The following is a 12,162-nucleotide window of genomic DNA, read 5'->3' on the forward strand; positions in this document are numbered from 1 at the left end:
ACTCCCCATCCCTGGAAATGTTCCAGGCCAGGTTGGATGGGGCTTGGAACAACCTGAGATTGTGGGAGATGCCCCTGCCCGTGACGGGGGGTGGAATGAGATGATCTCTAAGGTCCCTTCCAACCCTCCACTCTCTGCAAGGGTGTGCTGCAAAGACCTTCAGAGAGTAAAAGGTACCAAAAAAGTAAGGCAGACCATAAGCAGTGCTTTACAAACACTGCAGGAGTGCTGCCAACAGTTTCCTTCAAAGCTTTCTGGAGGAAAATCCAGGAGGGAGATGAGATGTTCAAGCAGATGCAGAGCATGGAGTGTGGGTTTACCTGCTCTTGCACTGGAACTCTGATGGAAAATTAATCCACAGCTTTAGAACTGTATCTTCAATATTAATTCATTAAGAGATATATTCTCTTGAAGAGATTCAGTTGGATTCAGTGATCATAAGCTTTTACCCCTTAATGCCCCTCCAAATGTGCTCCTCAAGGCAGTGAGTCACCTGCCTTGCTGAGATGCTGAGCTGTGACCATGGGTGGTCCCAGCAGGACTCAAGGACATTCCTTTCTGCACCTTGGGGAAGACTTTATCATGTCCCTGTCTGGAGGAACAGAAACTCCTCTTCTGCTCCTCATTACAGCCCCCAAATCCATGTGTGAGCTGTTCAGCCAGCACAGCTGCATTTCAGAGCAGAACCACTTCTTCACCAAGCTGCAGATGAGCTTACACTCCCTGAGTCACCAAAACTCCTGTGATGAAGCATTAGCAGAGAGAAAGGTGAAAATAAATACTTGAAAATAAAACAGCCTTTCAGCTGGTTAGATTCCTTGGAACTTCATATTTAACAGAATGAAAATCTTATTAATCTCTTCTTCAGCAGCGGTCTATGCTCAGAATGGTTCATAACTTTGTTGCTCACAGACCGCACTGAATGCTAAGGGGATGGAAGAAGTGGTAGATTTGGCAATGCTGGGTTAATGGCTGGACTTCATGATTTTTAGAAGCTTCTTCCAGCCTAAATGGTTCTGATTCTATCCCTGCTGAGCTTCACTGGCTGCCACTGGCCCCATCCAACTCTCCAGCTGCACATCAGCAGCCCATTGGAGCAGCCTCTTCACTCTGTGGCTCACGGAAAATTGTTCTAATTCAAGCCAATGTCACTGATAAAAAGATGAAGAAAAACCCTGCAGTGTCCATAATCAAACTGGGATGACTTTGAAGGTGCCACAGGTGCAAATGGCAGCAGCCTCAAGCCCTCACCTCTGACTGCAGGTGTGCATGGAAAAGGGGGGATGAACACAGCATTTAGAGAACAAGAGGCACCTGCACTCAGCTAAAGTACTCAGTTAACCACATTTACCTGGCTGTGCATCCAATTTATTTTTCTTCCTTTGTGCTGCCTGATTTGTATTCTCCAGAAATAGTCACTCTTTAGGATTTAGAAAATAATCTGCATGTTCTGGAGAAAATCACATTTTCTTTTTTATCTCTTTGTCTCCCTTGCTGTCAAAATCTTATTTTATGCCTTCCTCTTGCAATCCATTTTAACAATGGCAGTGGCACAGGTAATATTTCTCTGTGCTTGATGAACTGAGGGATACTTGCTTATATAACTAGGGGACAATGATTATGTCTGAGTCTTTGTGAAAGATTTCAAAGCATAAGGGGAAAATGCTGGATCCCAGCAGCATCTCACTTATCCTCACATAAAGAAAACAGCTCTGCAAACCAAAGTGTCTCATCCATATTCAAAATTAAAATCAAATAAACAACACCTCAACAGAGTGAGTCCAGCCTGCCAAGGCTGCCTCACCCAGGATTATCAACTCTCCAAGTGGTGTTGTACTCAATTTTCTTTATTCCAGTGAGGAAAGACAAAAAATGACTTCTCACCAGTTTGATATTGGGTTAATGGATGTCTCAAAGCCCCTGGCTGTGATTCCTCCTGATCTTTCACAACGTTTTTGGTGTAACACTCATATCTGTGCCAGAAGCAATGGGTCCAGCTGATAAAATACAATCCAAAAAGGAAATGCAGCCATTCACAATGTGACATGTACCTCAAAATCATTAAACTAAGCAACAAAAGCACATGGCCTAAATCCATTTTCTATTATTTCCACACATAATTATGTTTATCCTCAGAAACCAGCCTGTACAATGCACCTAGCAGAAAGAAAAACGGAGAAATGTCCATCATGCATCACAAATGGAAGGGAGTTTGTATTTCTACAATTTTGACTTAAAATTCTCTCACTGCAGCACTTCAGCACACAAAGTTGTCAGCAGATTCCACCACTGGAAGCAGTCATGATGCTGAGAAAGTTCCAGGGAAAGGATATACATAACCAGCCCGATTTTTTCACCATTTACTTCATTTTTCTAAGAACCTGAGAAGGAGAGAGATTCCAGGAATATTCTTGTGCACTGAAATTACAGGGCTGGTCCTTGTTAAGGGTAGTGATGGCAGTGGTGAATGAGCACTGATTGTTGTTACCTCTTAAAATTTAAAAGATAGTTATTGCAGATGAATAATGCATGAGCTTGGAATCTCTTCCCCTGAGTTGAGATGCACAGCACAGGAACATTGCTGTGATTGCCTTCAGTGTGCTGCCTTTATTGTTCTGAAACACAGCATAATGATCCCTCTTAAAACATCAGTTTATACAACCCACACCCACCAGGATTGGGGAGGATTTGCAGAAATGAACCTCTCACAGCTCCTGTGCCCCACCAGCACCTCAGACCCAGGCTGGTCAGTGCTATCTGTTAGAACCAGGAAACAATTGGGGTTTTTGGACAGAAATCATGTTCCTGCATCACCTCAAAGGCTGCTCCGTGTCCTCTGCTGGCTTTCCAAAGGTAATGGGTTATTGATCGCTGCTGATCAGGCAAATGTGCCTCCTGATGAATATGCAAACACAACATCAGCAGTGCTCTGAGCATCACAATGTTATCACAATGTTAGGCTGGGTTCCTCAGCCCAGTATTCAGGGCTTTTTTTATATGGCTCTCTTTGCAACCTAAATTACGATGGATTTATTTATACTCCACAAAACATCCAAGAAATCACTTGAAGTTCCTCAAAAATGTCATGCCAGCCTCAGAGCCTTGCTCTGCCCCTGCTCTTCTTGCCAGATCTCTCCTTCAAAGAAGACACAACAGTGAGCCTGGATGATGCCTTATTGCAAGGGATTGGGAAATTCAGCATCCCCCCCTAATCCTGCATGAAAACCTCTGCAGAACAGACAAAACCAAAGAGTCACCTTAGTCCACTCTTGAACTTCTGGTCATGTGAGCGCTTCTCTGGACAACTCTACCTTCTTTTCTCAGTGTTTCTTCTTAAGGGACAGGGTTTTCATGGCTCCCAGCAGTGGCATTCAGTGATGCTTCAGATTTGTACTTGAGTCTTTGGAAAGTGGCTCCTAAAAAGACTTTTTTTCTTATGGGGAAGTATCAGGGAGAACTAGGAAGAAGTATGGAACTTAAAGCACTGAGTGTATTCACTGACAGAGCCCTGAGACAGCTCTCCCAAAATGTTCCCTGTAGCTTGTTCAACACACAGGGAATTTTGGATAAGGAGGATTTCTATTAGTGTCTCAATTAGGAATAGATATAAAGACAGGACACATTAAAAGCAGTTTCCCAACTGTTTCAGCAAAACAATTTCTTTGTAAATAAGGTGAATGTTACGTCAAAACAGCCGTGAAAGTGACTTATTGAGTCACTGGGTAGATATATGTAACTTATCCTTTAATTATTCTGAAGCTTTGTAGATTTTGCTAACAAACAACATGTGACAGCAGGGTATTTATGGATTCCTACAGATTGCTGTGACATTACCCTTTGAGAGCTTTGTGGTGTGTGTGTGTACTGTGGAATTGTTATGTCTTTATTTTGGTACTTTGCAGTCTTAAATCTCTAAGGCATCCCCTCATTCACCACCAGGCCTGGCAGGCTCTTTGCATTCATGTCAAGGGAGGCTGTCAGCGAGCAGACACAAATCCTAACACGTGTCTTCCCTGAAAGAATTGACTTTTGCTGTGTTGCTTATTGCTCTTCTCCCTGAAGGGTAGTAGAAGTCTTTTAGATTGAAAACAACATCGTTGTGCCATGTGTGGAGAAAGCAGAGCTGGCTTCAAAAGTGACTTTAGTGCAAGCTGTGCTTCTGTTTAGGTGACAACAACAGCCTCCTTATAAGCTCTGTGTGCGAGGGACTAGGGATGAGAGTGTGATTTCCACAGCAGTTAAACTGTGCCAGTCACAGTCCAAAACAAGCAGCAAGGATGCCACAGTCATATTTTTCTGGAAAAATCCCTTTGCCCAGGATTCTTCTCCTGGGAAGCTGAGAAGCCTCAGATAAAAAGGAAAACAATATTCTCTGATTTGCTTCTCCTGTGTTTTGCTCCTTTGGAATGTGTTTGGAGATTGTTTACCCACAGGTGTCTTTTTCATTGGATTCTGCTGTGAGTTGTTTTCACTCTTTGGCCAATCAGGGCCAAGCTGTGTTGCGACTCTGAAAAGAGTCACGAGTTTTCATTTTTATCTTTTTAGCCTTCTGTAATTATCCTTTCTTTAGGATAGTTTAGTTTAGTATTCTTAATATAATATAGTATCATAAAGTAATAGATTAGCCCTCTGAGAACACAGAGTCAGATCAATCCTTCCTTCCTTCATCTGGGAACCCCAAAAATACAATACAAGGACAAATCCCCTTGGTTTTGGCAGTGATAATTGGCGGGGGCACATCAGAAAGTCATAAAATGGTCTCATTTCAAAGGGACTTTAAAGCTCATCTCATTTCCACCCTCTGCCATGGGCAGGGACACCTTCCACTAGACCAGGCTGCTCCAAGCCTTGTCCAGTTTTTCCTGGGAAGCTCCCAAGGAGAGAGGGTGGCAGGTGAAGCCATCACTGGTTTTTGTGGCTATGCCAGGACCAAACTCCTCTCCTTCCCTGGGGTGTGTTAGGAGAGCTCCATCTCACGAGCAGCGATATGAGGATCTTTCAGAAAAAAAGAAAACCAATTCTTATCTCATTTGCTTCTCCTGTGTTGTGCATGTGTGGAATGTGTTTGGAGATTGTTTACCCACAGGTGATTCTTGATTGGATTCCAGTGTGAGCTGTTTTCACTCGTGGGCTAATTGGGGCCAAGCTGTGTCGGGACCCTGGAAAGAGTCATGAGTTTTCATTATTATCTTTTTAGCATTCAGTAAGTATCCTTGCTGTATTCTTTAGTATAGTATAGTATAGTATTCTTTAATATAATATGGTATGATAAAGTAATAAATTAGCCTTCTGATAAGATAAAGTCAGATGCATCATTGTCTCCCCTCATCAGGTTGCCTGCATTTACAATACTCTGCAGCTTTTAAAGAAGAGCTCTCCAGCATTTCTGCTCCCTGATCTGAGGGGTCATGAGACTGATGTGCCTTATTTGTAGCCTTGTTGCTTTGATGTTGAGAGTTTGGAAGAGGCTGCTGTCAGTGCTCCTGGAAAAATGGGAAAATATGGGCCCTGGAGAAAAAGTAGATGGGAAGTTATAAATAAACTTGTGAGAAGATTGCAGTGTGAAAGGCATCATGTTGTTCTTTGATGGTCTGGGAACTGACTGAAACTTATTAAAGAAATTTCTGTGACTAATTCTTCAGAAGCTCTTCAAAATGAATCTCTCCTTTGTTGCTGTTATTTACTTAATATTACTTTTTATTCACTTAGTGTCACGGCCTCCAGTGGGACTATTTTCCATTAGAAACTTGGTATTAATTGACTGTAGACATTCTTTAACTGTTCCTAATGATATACCCATTCACTAAAGCTTTCATGGAAATTACCATCATGCATTCAGCTAAGAGAAGAGTCCTGTGAAATGACACCAGTATTATTTAGTCCAAATAATTACTGACACTGCAGGAGGACACTGGAATGTCAGTCATTATTTGGACTAAATAAACCACACTGTGTGAGGCACAATGTCCTGTAATAATAAAAACATTATTCCTGATAAAATGTTATTTGTAAGTCCCCTGATTGTTATCCATGATGTTTCTTTTCCAGTCAAACTAGAGACATACAGCTCCAGCACTGGTCAGAAAAAAATCAGGAAAAAAGAAAAAAAAAAGTCTCAGTTGCTTTTTAGCTGGCTGCATGTTTCCTAGAAATCTTAAGGAAATCATTTTGATTCTGTGGTAATTCTCTTTATTTACAATGACCAGCTAGAAGAGACCAGAGAAGGCCATGAAGATGCTCCAAAGGATGAAGCATCTCTGCTACAAGGGCAGGCTGGAAAGTGTTCACCTGGAAAAGGATCCAGGGACACCACAGAGCCCTTCCAGTGCCTAGAGGAGCTCCAAGACAGCTCGAGAGGGGCTTTGGACAAGGGCTTTCAAAACTTGTGTCACTGGCCTAAACCTGATCCCATCATCAGGTCACTGGACCAAACCAAGCATTATTAACATCTAAGTCTCTTCTTGACTGCTCATTTTTAACTGGCCTCATCACCCATGAGCAACAATTCTGTTCACTACTGATTACACAGCTGTGCCAGCCCTGAGCAGAATGAGAGTGGGTTTTGAAGGGATTAAGCAACAACTGATAGATCAAGACTGGGAATAAGCCCTCTTTTATCTAGAAGAACTGTAATGGAAATAATTGGAAAAATGTATTTTATTACTTTCCCAGAGGAGATGATTAGGAAACCTGAAGGCAAAGGCTGCTTTATGGAATGAATTATTTGAATTTTAACTGTAAATGCTGAGACTCAAATGAAAAACCATTTTAGACAGCAGGAGAGAGTTTGCCCATTTTTTTAAAGTGTTTTTATTATTTGTAGTAAATACATTTGCATAATTTGTGCATCCAAAGTATCCCAACTGGGACTAATTATCCACTGTGTTAGACAACATACAAACACACAACAGAGCCAACCTCTGATCTAGGAGCCACAATCCAGTGCTCAGTTTCAGCAAACAACACTTGATAAGCCAAAGTGTTCATTCTCTTTCCTCTTTTTGCCCCCATTTATTAAAAAGGGCTCTTAGCCAAACCCTCAGTGGCCCTTTCAGAAGGCAGAAGAACAAGGAAATACTGTGCCCTGGTTAGTGCAGAGGGCTGGGCCTTGCAAATCAAAGCCAAGTCTCCATGCTCTGGAGCAGACTTTATGTGTGACAAGAAACAGTTCAGCTCCTCTGCACCTCTAACAACCTAATTGTAAAAGGGCAGCAGCACTCCCCTCCCCCTTAGGGACAGGCTGAGAGGCAAGGCATGAACATTTGCAGAGAAATTCCTAAAAGAATTCAAGAGACTAATATTTTAGAATTTTGTCACCCTGGGACTAGATGGGGTGGTCATTGGGTGCACTTTTGTTTCCTCGTGAAAACAAAATTTAAAACAAAATGTAGCAGTAAAATTTATGGTTTCCAGTACTAAAACTCAGCGCTTGCAAGCTTGGATGTGTTTCTCCAGCCAGCTTTGCTGCTCCTGATAATATCCCTGTTTATACATGCCTGCTCCTGCCTCACCAACAGGTGCACAGTGCATCTCCACTGCCTTCAACCTGACACATCCTCATAAAACCTGGGTTGCTGTTCACATCCAACTTGACATCATAAGCTGAACCTTTCAAGAGGAAAGTGCCAGCTAAAAAACTTGTGGGGTTCCAGTTTCTGGGAGGCTGCAACATTCCATGTTCCTACTGCTTGTTGAGGTCAGGAATGAAAAAGGAGCCAATGAGGATTTTATCAAATGCACCATCAGCTCTCTTCTTTACTCACAGAAGGCAAAGCCTCATTGAAGGAGCATTTTCACCCCTCATGTGGCCTCCTGTTTTCTGCTTCTTATCTGGGGATACCAATTTCATATCCTGGTTCTGAACAGACCTCCAGCATTGTAAAATATGTCCTGTATTCCAAAAACAGGCTCCCCAGGGAATGGTCACGGCCCCAAGGCTGCCACTGCTCCAGGAGGGTTTGGACATTGCTCTCAGGCACAGGGTGGGATTCAAGAGTCCTATTCAAGAATCCTATTCAAGAGTTCATGAATGTAATAAATTAAATTTCTAGTCTGGTTGAAAATGCCTACTGGAAAATGAAAGGTTACTTTTTGTGAGGTGTCTCACCAGTCAGGTGTTTTAAGGGAGGACAGAAGCCATGGGATGTGCAGTATCAGTGCAACATTCACCTCTGCTCTGAGGTTATAGGGAGGGAGAACCTGCCCCTGAATTAAGAGCGCCTTAATCACGTTTATCTGAGCTTCTGCTGGCTCCCAGGCTCAGCAGGAATTGTGGCTCTGAGGGAAAGCTGACTCCTGGCAGGGCCATGTGCAGAGAGAGCCTGCTGTGTGTGGGAAGCCTCTCCTCTTCCTCAGGCAGGAGGTGATCCCAGGGAGACATGGCCCAGCTCTGCCCACACACAGGCACTGACATGTGGGGGTGTTGTTTGGGTGCTTTGGGCACATTTTAGAAGAAGCCAAAGAGACTGGACTCTAAGACACTACAGCACCAGAGCACTCAGATAATGCACAGAATGGGTGATAATCTGGGGGTGAGGGTAAAAGTGCATTTATTATTAACTGAAATAACAGAAGAACTGGGTTTTTTTTCTTATAGAAAAGTCTCCATACCAGTAACAAAAAGAACTCCTCTCCCTAACTAAAAAAAATAAATTCTAAAAGTAGTTTACTAACTAAACTTTTAAGTTTTGTTTCTTTACATTATCAGTAAGAAAAAAGTTATAAAGCAAAGTGTTCTAAAAGTTTTGTTCTAATTTTGATTACTCTTAGTTACTGTTTATAAAATTTTCTTTAAACCCTTAAAGTTTTAAACCTACTTTACCTTTCTCCTAACCCTACCTCACAAAAAGTAAATACACTAGAAATTAACCAACACTAATCCCACCACACTCATTAATACATTAACCAAAAATCTCAAAATTAACTGAAAACTCTTCCCCCAAAGAAACAAAACTCAGCATGGTTTCCCCCCAAAATCCCTGAGGAGAAGCTCATGTCCCCAGAGACAACAATATAGACAATGAAAAAATCATCACTTCTGAATGGCCCTCTCGGTACCCCTCAGCTCCAAGAGAGAGGTTTTCTTTTTCCTTCACCCAGATCTGAGTCCTTCCAAGCTTTGTTTATTCTGTTACCTCACCTGGCAATATACCACCTGTGTTATATACAGTGCCTCTTGCTTTCTTTGGGATTCATAAAGGAAAACCAACAAACTTAAATTGCAATTAATTTATCATGGACATATTATCTTCAGATTGACTCACATTGCCTCAGCAGCATTTGCAGCCCATCTTCAGCAAGGGCAAGGCTGACAGGAGCACATCAATCTCTTTTTTGCCCTGTAGGTCTGAAAACACCAACTACTCCCAGGCAGCTGGTGAGAAAGGAGTTGCTGTGTTGAGTCAGAACCTGCAAGCCCAGGCATTGAGCAGGAATGTTATAAATGTATGCCATTACTGAGTTATGTGAGTGTGGCTGAGGGTAGGGTGGGGTACAGCTGGTTACTGGGACTGGGGCTGCTGGGATAGCCCAGATTGTCTCTTTGGGAAGCAGGATGCAGAGAGAATTTGGGCAAGGCAGCTGCAGCACACAAACCACTCAAGGATTCTGTGAGATCCAGGAAGGGCATGTTTAGCACCAGGTAGCACTGAGTTTCACTGTTAATCTCATTTCTTAAAACACATTTACAACACCCCACTCCAGATAATGAATTTTTATCGTAAGGCTCCCCCCAGGAAAGGAAATGAAGACACATGAGATCTGGGAAATGATAACAGAGGGCTCAGTCACAGTGCATCCTAGGCCTGAGAGGATGCTGGGCTGAGTAATCTGTATACAAAGAAAAGAGAAAAGGTCATTTTGAGGGAAGATTTGCATGAAGGAAAAATGGTTTACAAGCAGCAGAAATAAATAATCCTTGCAAACCACTGGAGGTGATAGAAACCAGCTGGGATGAGCAGACGAAGGGAAAAAAAGCAGATTTCCCTATAGAGACCCAAGAAACCATAATCCCCTCCCTGCCATCCTATCCCAACCCTGTGATTTATACACACCTCCAGCTCAGGAAAAAAAAAAAATCTGCTGGGTTTTGTACATCTATAATAAAGGGCACATTTTTCCTACACAGAAGAAAAAGGTTTGTTTCAAAGCCTTTAAGCTTTATGTTGGGGTAAACTTTCCAAGTAAGGGCAAGTAATTCTAATCATATTTGGAGCAATTTTTGTTTAAAAGAGGGCAAGTTTGATCTGGGGAGTGTGCCAGGCAATGGAATGTGAGATGGACTGCTTCAGATGTCCTCTGCCTGGCTCAGAAAAACCATGTCCAACAGTTCACTGCTTAATGGCATGTCATCAGGTGGCTTCAAACAGAACAACTTCCTAAGATAACAAAAAAGCCTGGGATATTCTTTCACCTCATGTCTTTCATAAATTTGGAAGAGCAGAAATGAAACATACAGAAACACGTTCCTTTTGCCCTTGAGAAAAGCTGGCACTGCTGGGTCTGAAGGTAGGAAATTCAATGCCAGCCATGTTCACTCAGCATTTTGGGATCTCCCAAGCAGAACTGCACCATCCCTGCTGTGCCCAGACAAAAACCTGCCATTAATTCATCTGTAAAAGCAGTCCCTAGATGCTACCCAGACACGAAAAACACACCCCAAACTATTCCCAGATACCCTCAGGAATGTCTGAGGTACCTATGCCAAGGTATTTAAGGGTATAATGAGACCTTTTAGAAATTAAGGGTATAATGAGACCTTTTAGAAATTAAAGGTGATGAAGTTGTAATGAATGAAATCTTCTTTTAAGTGAGGTTTAGAGAATGTAATGGATGAGGCAGAGAAAGAGTCGGGGAAGGAAAAACATCCTGGGAAAGGCCAGTTGTCCTGGAGAAAGAATAAATACAGATGAACAGAAAAACATTCACTCCAAAATCTCTTCCAAAAAACATTCTTTCTTACATCTTACAAAATTTGCTGTTGCCATTTGCTACACATCAAAATGTTTTATTTATGCTCTGTATTTCCTAAAGAAAAACATTGGGAATTGCACAGAATATCATTGGGAGGAATGATGTAATTGGATATAACATGAAGGATCACTGTTCCCATTGCTATTACCTATGACTAAACTATTTAATCATGCCCATAACATCGTCTGTGAAAAGCAAATTTTAAAACAATTCCTGCCGACAACCCCTCAACCTTCACCATTTCTATTTTTCCAGCCATGAAACTGCGTCAGACAGACTCAGAACAGTTTTTTATTAATCTGTGCAAGAAAAAACCTGGTCACATCCAAATCTGGCTCTGTTCTGCCAGAGTTAGAAAGGCATGACTGCAAGGTGGCATATAAATCACACCACTGCATGGGAAAGCCCTCACTTTCAGCAGACCAGTGAATAGCTCAGCAGCAGTAAACAGGTCAGAAATTCAGGATTTCAGGGCAAAATCAGATTATGTAGCAAAGGAAGAAAGCTTATCCCCATTCCTATGCAAGTACTGGCACAGTAGGTCTTCTTCCCATATGTGAAGAGTTTTTGTCTGATGAAGGGATGGATGATTGTTATTTTTCTTTTATGATTTCTAATAGTAATTATGAATTTACTTTGTAAATACAGTGTGAGTTTTAAAGTTTTTGTGAGAGTGTTTATGGGTGTTATTAGATTTTATTATTTGCTTAAAATAGATCAGAAATTATAGAGATTTGAGTTAGTATTTAGTATATGTAATATGAATTGTTTTACTATGATTTCTTAGACTGTAAGATAGTTGTGCTTGTTTATTGTTGATAGATTTTATTTAAAGCATACTAGATGTTGGACTAAAGTTTTTAAGTGGCACTAAGAAAACCAACATGAAAGAAACCCAAGGTTTGCATTTTTCTAGCTCCACATCAAAGAGCAGTGGGGTGAAGAATGACAAAAAGAAGCTGGTGGAGGGGTTTCTGTGCTTGTCTCTCCCATCACGTGTCTATGGTGGCATTACCCCTTCATGCCAATAAACCGCTCTTCTCACACAAGCTCTGGCCAGGATATGGGTGCCAGCTGGGCACACAGATGCAGCTCCCCCTGCACAGCCCAGCTGCCCAAAGAGGGAACAAAGCCACTGCCTTCAGGTCTCCTGGGACTGCTGGGACAATGATACCAAGCTCCACACATACG

Source organism: Molothrus ater, chromosome 8, assembly GCF_012460135.2.
Source record: "Molothrus ater isolate BHLD 08-10-18 breed brown headed cowbird chromosome 8, BPBGC_Mater_1.1, whole genome shotgun sequence".
Lineage (NCBI taxonomy): Eukaryota > Metazoa > Chordata > Aves > Passeriformes > Icteridae > Molothrus > Molothrus ater.